Source organism: Micromys minutus (assembly GCF_963924665.1).
Source record: "Micromys minutus genome assembly, chromosome: X".
Lineage (NCBI taxonomy): Eukaryota > Metazoa > Chordata > Mammalia > Rodentia > Muridae > Micromys > Micromys minutus.
In genome coordinates, this window is record NC_137970.1 from 120,565,387 (window position 1) to 120,577,747 (window position 12,361).

Consider the following 12,361-nt stretch of genomic DNA (forward strand, 5'->3'; position numbering starts at 1 on the left):
GTTCTCCCGTAGGAATCAGAAATTTTTGCTCAACATCATCTGTTGTTTACCTGAGGATGAAGAATGCTACCTAAATCTTAATTGTTAGTATGTAGAAATGCTTAACAGCCAAGTTTCTTTTCCAGCTTGATAGGGGTCTGTTTCTGTGAAAATGAGAGTTTATCTAACTGAGTTAAAGGTGAAGTAGAACTCCAAACTGAGCAGATAAAAATGGAACACCATGAATAACAGTAGTTACTTCATAGTTTCAGGGAAAGCTTTCTTTGAGGATATTTTTTAACTTTCAATTACAAACACATTTAGTTAACACATTTTAATGATAAACACATTTTGAATTTACTTGAATAGCTTCCAAACTATAATCAGTGGAAACCTTCTTTGTTCTTTTCATTAGAGGTAGGGATATTCTATTTATTTACCCCTGAAAGAAGTTCTCTGTTCTTTTTACATAGTGAAATTCAGGAGAATATTTCACTAAACTCCACTAGCAAAGAAAAAGAAGTCATTTCAGTGAGTAATATCACTTTCTATAACCCATTTTAATTCACTTACAGTTCTGTTAGTGGTGAATCATTTGTTTCATTTTGAGCTGTGTGGAAATTACTGGATATAATTGGGAATTGCTGCTTTACAAAGAAGCATTTTTTTTTCAAAAATGAAGTCTGAATTCAGACTAAAGATTTCCGTTTTGGATTCTGTGTAATATATCTGAAAAGCTACTTCATTCTTCATCTTTACCTTCCTGCAAAGGACATTTATAAGCAGCTGGAATGCTTAAAAAGAAATGTTGGATATATCACCCAGATTTTCCATGGTCACAAAGGTACCAGAGAGTTAAGTTAATGAAAGAAGTGAGGTGTCTTGAACAATCTATTATTTAATCTTAAGGTTGTAAAGTCTGACTATGTGACTGATTTATCCATAATCTACATAAGCTATTTAAATCAATGTAACTATAATTAGCTAAAATATGGTTCTTTGTTCTGATTTTTAAACACTTTTCATGAATAAATATTACTGTACTGCTGGATTTAAAATTATGTTAATCATAAATATGTTTTTTTCATGTGTCATGGTATGATAGTGTAGTTCCAGAATAGAGTCCATGGAAGCATTATTCACAGTATTGATAAGAAGGTGGATAGATTCTTTTTTTTTTTTTTTCAGATACTTTGTATTTACATTTGAGATGTTAAAACTTTCCCCGACCCTGCTCACATCCCCTCTCCCCCTACATTTACCCTTCACAAAGGTGCACTTCCTTCCTAATCTTTCTCTACCTCATTGCCATGGCATACCCCTACATTGGGAAATCATGCCCTCCCTGTACCAAAGGCCTCTTCTCATATTGATGCCAGACACTGCTATCTTCAGCTAAATATGTAACTGAAGAAATAGGTCTCTCAGTGTGTGCTCAAGGGTTGGTGTTTTAGTCCATGGGAGTTTTGGAGTGTTTAGTTGGTGGATAATGTTTTTCCGATGAGGTTGCAACCACTTTCAGCTCCTTCAGTCCTTTCTTTAGCACCTTCATTGGGGTCCCTGGGTTCAGTCAGATGGTTAGGTGCAAACATGCTCAGCTCTATCTGTATGACTCTAACAGAGTCCCTGAGGAGGCATCTCTATCTGGTTCCTGCCAGTTAGTACTTAAAGTGCTTGGATTTAGTGGCTACATATACGGTGGATCTCCTGGTGAGGAGTATTATGAATGATCTTTTCTTCAATCCCTGTTCCTCTATTTGACCTTGCATTTCCTCCCATGAGTGTTTTGTTCTCCCTTCTAAGAAAGACTGAGGCATCCCCATTTTGGCCTTCCTTCTTTTTGAGCTTCATAATGTCTGTGTATTGTTTCGTGGGTATTCAGAGCTTTCTGGGGCTAGTATCCACTTATCTGTGAGGGCATACTATGTGTGTTCCTTTGTGACCAGGTTATCTCACTCAGCATGATAGTCTTGAGTTAAATCCATTTGCCTAGGAATTTCATGAAGTCATTGTTTCTAATAGCTAAGTAGTATTCCATTGTGTAAATGTACCACATTTTCTGTATTCATTCCTCTGTTGAAGGACATCTGGGTTTTCTCCAGCTTCTGGATATTATAAATAGGGCTGCTATAATCATCATGGAGCATGTATCCTTGTTATATGTTGGAGCATCTTTTGGGTATATGCCCAGGAGTGGAATAGCTGGGTTTTCAGGTAGTACTATGTCCTATTTTCTGAGGAACTGCCAGAGTGGTTTCCAGAATGGTTTTATTAGCTTACAACCCCACCAACAGTGGAGGAGTATTCATTTCTCCCTACATCCTTGCCAGCATCTGCTGTCACCTGAGTTTTTGATCTTAGACATTCTGACTGGTGTGAGGTGGAATCTCAGGATTGTTTTGATTTGCATTTCCCTGATGACTAGGGTTGTTGAGCATTTCTTTAGGTGTTTCTCAGCCATTCAATATTCCTCAGTTGAGAATTCTTTGTTTAGATCTGTACCCCATTTTTAATAGGATTATTTGATTCTCTAATGTCTAGCTTCTTTGGTTCTTTGTATATATTGGATACTAGCCCTCTATCAGATGTAAAGATCCTTTCCCATTCTGTTGGCTGCCATTTTGTCTTTTTAACATTGTCCTTGGCCTTACAGAAGTTTTGCAATTTCATGAGGTCTTGTGTAATTCTGATTGTTTTGCCTTTATATGTTACTTGTTTTTCCCTTACAGCTTTTAGGATTCTTTCTTTGTTTTGAACATTCAATTTTTTGACTATTATGTGTCAGGAGGAGTTTCTTTTCTGGTCCAATCTATTTGGAGTTCTGTAGGCTTCTTGTATGTTCATGGTCATCTCGTTTTTAAGGGTAGGAAAGTTTTCTTCTATGATTTTGATGAAGATATTTATTGTGCCTTTCTTTTAGATGGATGTTGGAAGAAGGGAGACTTGTTCTCGTCTACACCTGTTATCCTTAGGTTTGGTCTGTTCATTGTGTCCTAGATATCTTGGATGTTTTTCGGTTAGGAGATTTTTGATTTTTGCATTTTCTCTGACTGTTGTTTCAATGTTTTCTATGTTGTCTTCTGTCTCTTCCATCTCTTGTAGTCTGTTGGTGATGCTTGCATCTATGACTCCTGATTTCTTTCTTAGGTTTTTTATCTCCAGGGTTGTCTCTTTTTGTGATTTCTTTATTGTTTCTATTTCTGGTTTCAATTACTTTACCTGTTTGGTTGTGTTTTCTTGTTGTATCTGAGTGATTTTTGTATTTCCTCTTTATAGGCTTCTATTTGTTTATGTGTGTTCTCCTGTAATTGTTTAAGGGAGTCATCCACGTGCTTCTCTAAGATCTCCATCATCATCATGAAGTATGAATTCAAGTCTAAGTCTTGTTTTTCTGGTGTGTTTGGCAATCCATTACTTGCTATGGTGGGAGATCTAGATTCTGATGTTGCCAGGTTGTCTTGATTCCCATTGCTTAGGTTCTTTTGCTTTCCTCTTGTCATCTTGATATCTGTGATTATAGTAGATCTTGCTGTCTCTGACTGGAGCCTGTCTCTCCTGTTAGCCTGAGGACCCATGAGCTCAGAAAGGAGATTGTTTCTATACAAACAATGGGTAAATTGCCTCTGCTCTTTGTGGGAAGGCAGTGAGTTCTGATGGCAGGGACTCCATTCTGTCTCTGTGGGCTCAGGTGGGAAAGAGCTTGAGAGGCTCTTCTGGGAACTCAGCTCTCTGGGGGCAGGTCCCGAGTCCTGATGGTGGTTACCTGGCCCTCTCTAGGCCGGAAAGTACCCAATTCCACCGTGCACTACGAAATCTGCCCTCCAAGAACACGGGATACATTCTTAAACTTTGATAAGGGATGTTCAAGTCAACTTAATACTGCCTTGTTTATGTAAAGGACCAATTTACCTGAAGAGAATTCAAGGTGGAAGAATAAAAATGGTAGTAGGTTTTATATATGAAAAATATAAAGATAAAAACATAAAAATATAAAGAGACTAGTGATAAATAGTACAGGTAACCTGGAAGAGAGGAGAGAAAAGGATCAAATATACTAAATGCACTTCTGATGTAATTCTGAAGAAGGTAGAAATGGAGTTTCTTGTAAAATTATATTTTATTTACTAACACTGTAGTTTTGGGTACATATCATTTACTCTTCTGACTATCTCAATTCACATTTTAAAACATGAGTATTAATTTTACTTTGCAGATGTAAAATTAAGGAACGAACCTGTAAAATTCATCATGTGACATTAGTACATAATAAGCTATGTACAGGCACTGTTATGATTTCAGTAAGATACTAAGAATGCATAGGCAAGTAATCTTAATCTGAAATAATATTGCACTAGGGAAAACAGATACAATTTGGTACTAGAAAAAAACAGCATTCAAATCAGATAAATCTTGAGGGAATAGAAAAGTTGTCTAATAATAAATGATACCAGTTAATACTTTCTGTACATAAAGATCTGTACTAATAACAAAGTGCATGTATTGCACATATTTCTCACAATTAGCAGTAATATTAGAGGATTCCAACCTTATTTAAATAAAGAAATACAAGATTAGAGTGGTTAAATTGTCCAGGGTCCACAGTAAATATCAGGTGTTTGATCCATGGCCAAGTCTATGTTATCCTACAACCTATACTCATAATGGTCATTAGACAACACTGTTTTCCAATAATATACACTGCTTCTCAATCCAAAGTTTCTTCCTTAGAGGTTGTTGATGCATATCTTGATTACTGTCTATACCTGTTCTTTGAATATTCAATACTATCCAAGAGGTTGATAATGATTGGGTTGCAACATGCACTGGTTCCCACATACATTAAGATAGTTTTCTCCATTTTTCATTTATAACATCTAATTGGATATCTGATTGCATGCTATTTAAGTATCTTTCTACACATAATATCCTGCAAGTATATGAAAGCAGGGATCATAGAGGTTTTGTTCACCAATCTTGGTAAAAAAAAAAAAAAAAAAAAAACAGTGCAGTGGCTGAAATACTCATTAAACTGGGTGTTCTGGAGTTGAGAGACTTGCTAATGATAATTTATTGGTTGATGGATTACTGATGGCTAATATTACTGGGAATTAACAAAAGAGACTAGCTAAGTTAAATGATTGGGGTAAATGCATAAGGTAGTAACATTCACATACTATTTACTTAAAATGTTTTAAAGATATATTTCGAAGACTTAATGTTTATCAGTTTATTTTTGTATTTACAAAATAACCACACAATGGCTATTATTCTTTCTACCTTTCAAAGCAGAAACAGAGGGAAATGGGATTAAATAACTCATAAGTCATATCAAATAAGCATTTTCCTCTAACTCACAGTAAAAAGAAAAAAATGTCAAAAGTAAAATGAATTGCCAAGTTCTGTTCAGGGCTCATGCAGACATCCAAAGGTTAAATTGTCCTCCCCCCTTGTGTGTGTGTGTGTGTGTGTGTGTGTGCGTGCATGTGCATGCGTGCCTGTGTGTTGTGTTGTGCTTCATGGTAGCTTCCCACCACTTGAAGAAAAAAAAAAAAAACTACTACTAAAGTTACATTTTTTAAAAAATTATTTTATTGGATATTCTTTGTATTTACATTTCAAATGTTATCCCCTCCCCCCCACTCCCATTCCCCTTCCCCCTCCACTTGTTTCCATGAAGGTGTTCCCTCTCCCAATCACCCTCTCCACCTCAGTGCCTTGGCATTTCCCCACACTGGACTAAAGGCCTTTTCTCCCATTGATGTCAGACAGTGCCATCCTCTGCTATATGTGCAACAGGAGCCATCGGTCTCTCCATGTGTTCTCAATGGTTGGTGTTTTAGTCCATGGGAGTTGTGGAGGGTTTGGCTGGTTGATACTGTTGTTCTTCCCATGAGGTTGCAGCCCCTTTCAGCTCCTTCAGTCCTTTCTCTAGCTCCTTCATTGGGGTCCCAGTGTTCAGTCCAATGGTTAGCTACACAAATGCTCAGTTGTATCTGTATGACTCTGGCAGAGCCCCTGAGGAGGCATCCATATTTGGTTCCTGCCAGTAAGTACTTCTTGGCATCAGCAATAGTGCTTGGATTTAGTAACTGCATATGGGGTGGATCCCCAGGTGAGGCAGTCTCTGAATGATCTTTTCTTCAATCCCTGTTCCTATATTTAACTCAGTTCTTCTTAGAAGGGAGAACAAAGATACTATACTTTTAAACATAGGACTTAGAGGTTTCAAGCTGGAACTGATCTGGAAGCCTCCTCCCTGAGCCCTAGCTCTCATGTCACCTGAAGATGTAATATCTAGCCTGACGAGAGATAAAATTAATTAAATACCCTACCTAGATGTAAAGCCTATGAATCATAAGTATGATCAGCACATCAAGGTATACCCAAGGATGCTGTAGTGGAACTTGGGAGTAACCAAAAGTCATGACTTTAAAGTTCACTCAATAGGAGGAAATTCATGTCTAGCACTACTATAAACCTAGGCAGCTTATCTGTGTCTGGTGAGCTCAAAGTTTGTAGAAGAGAACACACACACACACACACACACACACACACACACACACATCAGTGATTAAATAAAATATGAATTTGAGTCAGAGTTTTGGGGAACACAAGGGAGGTTAGGGGGAAGCAGACAGGTATCTTGTTAGTCAGTTTGAATATATTTAGTTGGAGTTATGAAATCAGTCCTTTACTTTAGTACACACATTCAAGTGATTTTCCATAAGAATTTTTTTTTACCAAGGATCATTATTAAAATGAGAGAATAACCTATAAAGTTAGCATTTAAAAATTATCATTATATAAAGTGTTTTTGTGAGGGATAGAATTTGGATCCTGGGGAGATACAAATAATTTTTTTTTTGCCTATAATGTACAGGGAGGTAGACTCTGTCCCTATCACAGCAAAAGCAATGCAAAGGGTAAAAATAAAATGAGAAAAATTTTAAAATGTTCTTAAGTTAAAATATATACATAACAATAAAGACCCTCTGAAGAAATAATATGAAAACACATGATTTTTAAATTATAAATATATATGTATATATAAAGTTTAAATGAAGCTACTCTATGCCAGAGCAACAATGCCCCTACTAATCACCAGGGACTACAAAAAGCCCAGTTCCAGGAATGAGTTGATTCTTTTGAAGTTGTTGTTCAGTGCAGACTCACTGAACACAAATATTATAAACTATTATCACTGTTCTTTCTTACTCTCCAGAATTTTACAGAAAAACACAAATCCTGAAGATCGTATGTACTTGAGTCACGCAGCATGAGGAAATCAATCTTGGACTGACCTAGAAGTGTCTTCTCTACTGGAGAACTTTTCATGGTGCTAGAAGCTTCTATGAACACTACCAGAGGAGAAAAGTAACCACCAGTCTTACACAGCTATGCACCATGAGAACTATAAACATGGCCAGCCTATCAGGACACACCTACTGGTGCAGTACTGACAATAATGCCCAAATTTATAAAAGTACCACTTAAATAATATAAATTATAAACTTTTATTAAGTTAAATAAGGATATAAACAAAGCGCTGTTGACCAAATTTCAAATAACAGGCAACAGAGATCATTTAAAAACATATAAGATCCAGGGTTAAAAAACAAAAGTGTATCTATCACTGAGTAAATTCGGTGTTGAACTAACATCCTGGCTCAGGGAAACAGACTCAGACTTGAGAACCTTCATGTGGCAGTCTAATTGGCAAGTGCTTTGGTGATTAATAGGCTCAGTGTATGATGAAAGCAGAAGCTTGACTGACTCTTTCTTTTTTCCCAGGAATGCATTAGAGCTGGCATAATCTTTCAGAAGTGTTTCCCTTTAAATCTAGGGCCAGAAATTTAACCCTGCATTGACCATTGACTGGAAAATAGCTTACCCAAAGGAGAGGCTTGCCTTTCAAAAGAGACTTAAGTAAGAATTGCTGGACACACACTGAAAGTTATAGGGGGTGCTTCTACCCAGAAAGAGCAAAGTGACTGACATACTATGTCAAAGAAAAATTAAAATAAGTAAACAAATACAAATGCCAACATACATTACTTAGGAACATGCAGTCAAAACAGGATACTTTTATGTTACAGTTTGAATTTGTTTAAATGAATTGCTAATGGGCTAGTTTTAAATTCTATGGTCTTTTAAAAAGCTTTAAAGGGTCTGGAAAAGTGGCCAGCAGGTAACTATGGTTGCTCTGTAAGCCTAAGGACCTAAGTTAGAACTTTAGGACTCAAATTAAGGAAGATAAACTATTTTCCATGCACTGTCCTATCAATTTTGCATGTGCACCGTGGTGTGTCTGTATTCTCTTCCTCTCCCTCTCATACAACTCAATAAATGAATGTATAAAATTAATGAAAATTTAAAGGAAAGCTTTTAAATTATGACTTAATAGAAATTAGTTTGAGGAAACTCTCCAGATATTTCTATCCCTCCTGCACATGAAGACAAAAGTTATCATTTATGCTGAATAGGCTGCTATCAGTAACATTTCTGTTCCTTATACGTTTCCTGATATCAGGTATTCTATTATTGTAACACGAATGGATCAAGACTTTTATTTATTTAGTCAATAGTCACTGAAATGGTCAGTATCACTTACTTTGAAGTGAACATAAGTTGGTTGGTGTGTTTTGGAAAGTGATTTTGAAGTATGTTTAAAATATCAAGCCCTGTACCAAAACTAAAGAAAACTGCAGGGTCATTTCCTGGACTGGCTAAAGTCTTTGACTGCAGATCAATGTATTTAGAATAGTGCTTCCCTTCCTTGTCATAAGTTAAGAAACTCTCCACATTCTTCCTCATCCCCTCACCCTTATCATCCTTGCCTTTGTTCATTAATCTTTCTAGTCTTCTGATTTGTCAAGTTTCCTTCTACCACAGAGATTTTCCTCTGTGAAATTTCAGTGTTACAAATTAATCTACATTATATGAATATGATTTGGGATCATGGCTTCAGTGGGCTCTGAATTAGATATGCTCCATCTGGTCTGGTCCCCCAAATGCACTCTCTCACTTCTCTATCCTGCTTTGTGTCCTAAGATGCTGATTGATATGTAGTACATGTGCCCCTTCTCTTGTTTTCTGCTTCCTGATTCAGTATGGCCAGTAAGGCAAGAACTCTGGATGTGGGGGTTGAGTACAGTCAGGGTATTTATTTCACTGACTTCCTCACATCCAGTTGTCATAGACAGCCTGTGGTCCTTTACAAAAGAGCCCTGTTAGTAACTGTTTCTTAGGACTGAAGCAATTCCTGCTTTCCCTTCAAACTTCAGACCAAGAAGTAGCCATGGCCTCTTGGTACTGCTAGCCCAATGGTGATTAACCATGCCTTTTCAGTAGCCTTTATCTCATCTGCACCTGTCCTTTTATTGAAGTCTCCCTAATTATCGAGGTGAATGTATCATTTGTTATCTGCACAAATCCTGACAGATACAGATTCATTTCTGGAACTGCATAAAGTGGGTTTAATGTTTACAGAAAAAAAAAAACTCTGCAAAGAAATTGTGAAGAAATATTTGCCTAATTATATACAAAACTTGTAGTGAAATTATAATACTACAGCACAGACACAGAATTGACAAATAAGTAATGGAATCAAAATTAAAAGTGTATAAAATAGTTTAAAATACATAGGAATACAGTTTTTACTCCAGTGAGTCAAAGATGATTTATCCTTTTCAATGGTAAAAAAAATAATTCGAATCCTATAGAAAATGAATTTAGACTTATTTTCCAACACATAGAATTAAATTCTTGTGGATTAAGGATCTAAGTATGACAAGTAACTCAATTTATAATAACTTTGGCATAAATCTGGATAGAGGAGTCTCTAAATGGAGGAAAAAAGAAAAGGCAATACCTGCAAAATTATAATAACAGGTATCAATTAAAATGTGTTAAATGGAAATGAATGCAATATGCCATATGACAAGTAATGTCTGCAGAAAAATAGCTCTATAACACATATTAATATAGACAAAATAAAATGACCACCATATGCAACATTTCAACAAACTGTTTGAAAGAGAATGAAAAAGTGAAAATTATAACAATAAAAATAATAGAAAATGAGCAAGCAATAAACATATGAAATGTTGCTAAAGCACAATGAGAATTAGAGAAAAGCACATCAAAATAGCAATTAGGTGACTTTTATTTATTTATTGCTAAAGTAACTGGCAAAGATTATAGAAATTTGATGACATAAAGTTTCTAGAATGAATGCTGGTGAAAATGAACCGTTATTTATCCATAAATACAATTTTACAAAAAAATAGAGATTGGACAGATAACTTAGTAGGTAAAGAACTTGCCCTGAAAACATGAGTACTGGAATTTACATGTCTGGCGAATATGCAAAAGTACTGAAATGTTACATCAGCCAGCCATCTATAGTTTTTAAGATTCAAATTAATGCATCCATGAAACAAGAGATTAAATCCACAGACAGTATTTGTCATTAAACTTTCGTAGAAATGATATAGTTTAATCGTCCTGATAAAACTCACAAGGTTTTCATGAGGTTGCAACTGAAAAACAAAGTCATTTTGATTTGCATTTCTCTGATGACTAGGGATGCTGAACATTTCTTTGGTAGTCATTTGTGCTCTTTTTTGAAAATTCTGTTTAGATCTGTACCCCATTTTTTAAATTAAGTGTTTTCTTGATAAACAGTTTTTTTTTAGTTCTTTCTATATTTTGGATATTAGCCCCCATATCGAATATGAAGTTGGTAAAAATCTTTCCTTTTTCTGCAGCTTTGTCCAAGTGATGCTGTTTGCCATGCACAGACTTTTCTGAGTCCTGAGGAAGGACCCATTACTAACTGTTGATCCCAGTGCCTGTGCTAACCGAGTTCTAGTCAGGAGTCTTCCTGGGCCAATGATTGCCACTTAATGCACCCTTGTCCATAGCTTGTCAGGCTAGTAATTATTGTGGTTCATGCTGTTGCACCTGGGTAAGAGTGTCTCTCTTGACAGTTTGCAAAGAATTTTCTGAAACCATGAGTGCCACGGGGGAAAAAAGCCTGTCAGGTCAAAACCAAGTTGAAATACCCCAAATATAGTGTCTTCTGTAATAGAATCCTACTATCAGTTCTTGAGAAGCAACCAAAGACTATATTGATAACCTACATTATTTTCGAAGTCATCTGGAATTTCCTAACCTACCATTTGAGGTAAGGTTTCTCATGATTGGTTTTGGGAGTTTTATTAGCCTATTGTTCTTGAGGAGAGGTTTGACAGCCCAAGTGGCATTTCTTTTTAGATTATATACAAATACATATGTTTACATATACTCAGTATTATGTTTTTCTAAATATGAAATAATATAAATATTTGAAGCTTTATCAGACAATCTTAAAGTCACTTTTCTCAAATCCCTTCTTCTCCTTCTGTGTTGACCTCCCTTCTTCCTCTCCTGTCCAGTTGGAGTTCCCTCCCTGATATTCCATTTCTCATTTTATAGCCTGCTATTCCTTTTCTAATTTCCCTCTCTCTCTTTTTCCCTCCCTCCCTCCGTCCATCTCTCTCTCTCTCTCTCTCTCTCTCTCTCTCTCTCTCTCTCTCTCTCTCTCTCTCTCTCTCTCTCTCTCTCTCTCTCTCTCTCTCTCTCTCTCTCTCTCTCTCTCTCTCTCTCTCTTTCTCTCTCTCACACACACACACACACACTCACACACACACAACTATATGGTGGTCCATTTACACTTTTTCCTGGTTTCTGTGGTTATTTTAATTTAGATATTCACATCTGAGAATTTGAAGCTAAAAACCACAGATGAGCAAGAACATGCAGGGTTTTTCTTTCTGGTTCTGGATTACTTCACTTGAATTTTTATTAAGTACTACAGCTCACTTATATTTTCTTTTTTCCCCTCCCTCTTTGTGGCCCCTCCCTCTTCTGTGTCTATTTTTTTAATGATTTTTTTAATTTTAAAAATTTTTATTAGATAGTCTGTATTTACATTTGAGATGTTATCCCTTTACCCACCCTACTCCTATCCCCCCTCCTCCTTCATTTGCCTTCACAAAGGTGCACTACCTCCTGATCCCCCTCTCCACCCCATTGCCTTGGCATTCCCCTACATTGGGAAAACATGCCCTAGAACGAAAGTCTCTTCTCACATTGATGCCAGACACTGCTATCTTCAGCTACATTTGCAACTGGATCAATAGGTCTCTTAAAGTGTGCACAAAGGTTGGTGTTTTACTCCATGGGAGTTTTGGAGGGTTTGGTTGGTTGATAATGTTGTTATCTTCCCATGAGGTTGCAACCTCTTTTAGCTCCTTTGGTCTTTTCTTTAGCAACATCATTGGGATCCCCAAGTTCAGACCAATGGTTAGCTGCAAGCATTCTCAGCTGTATCTATATG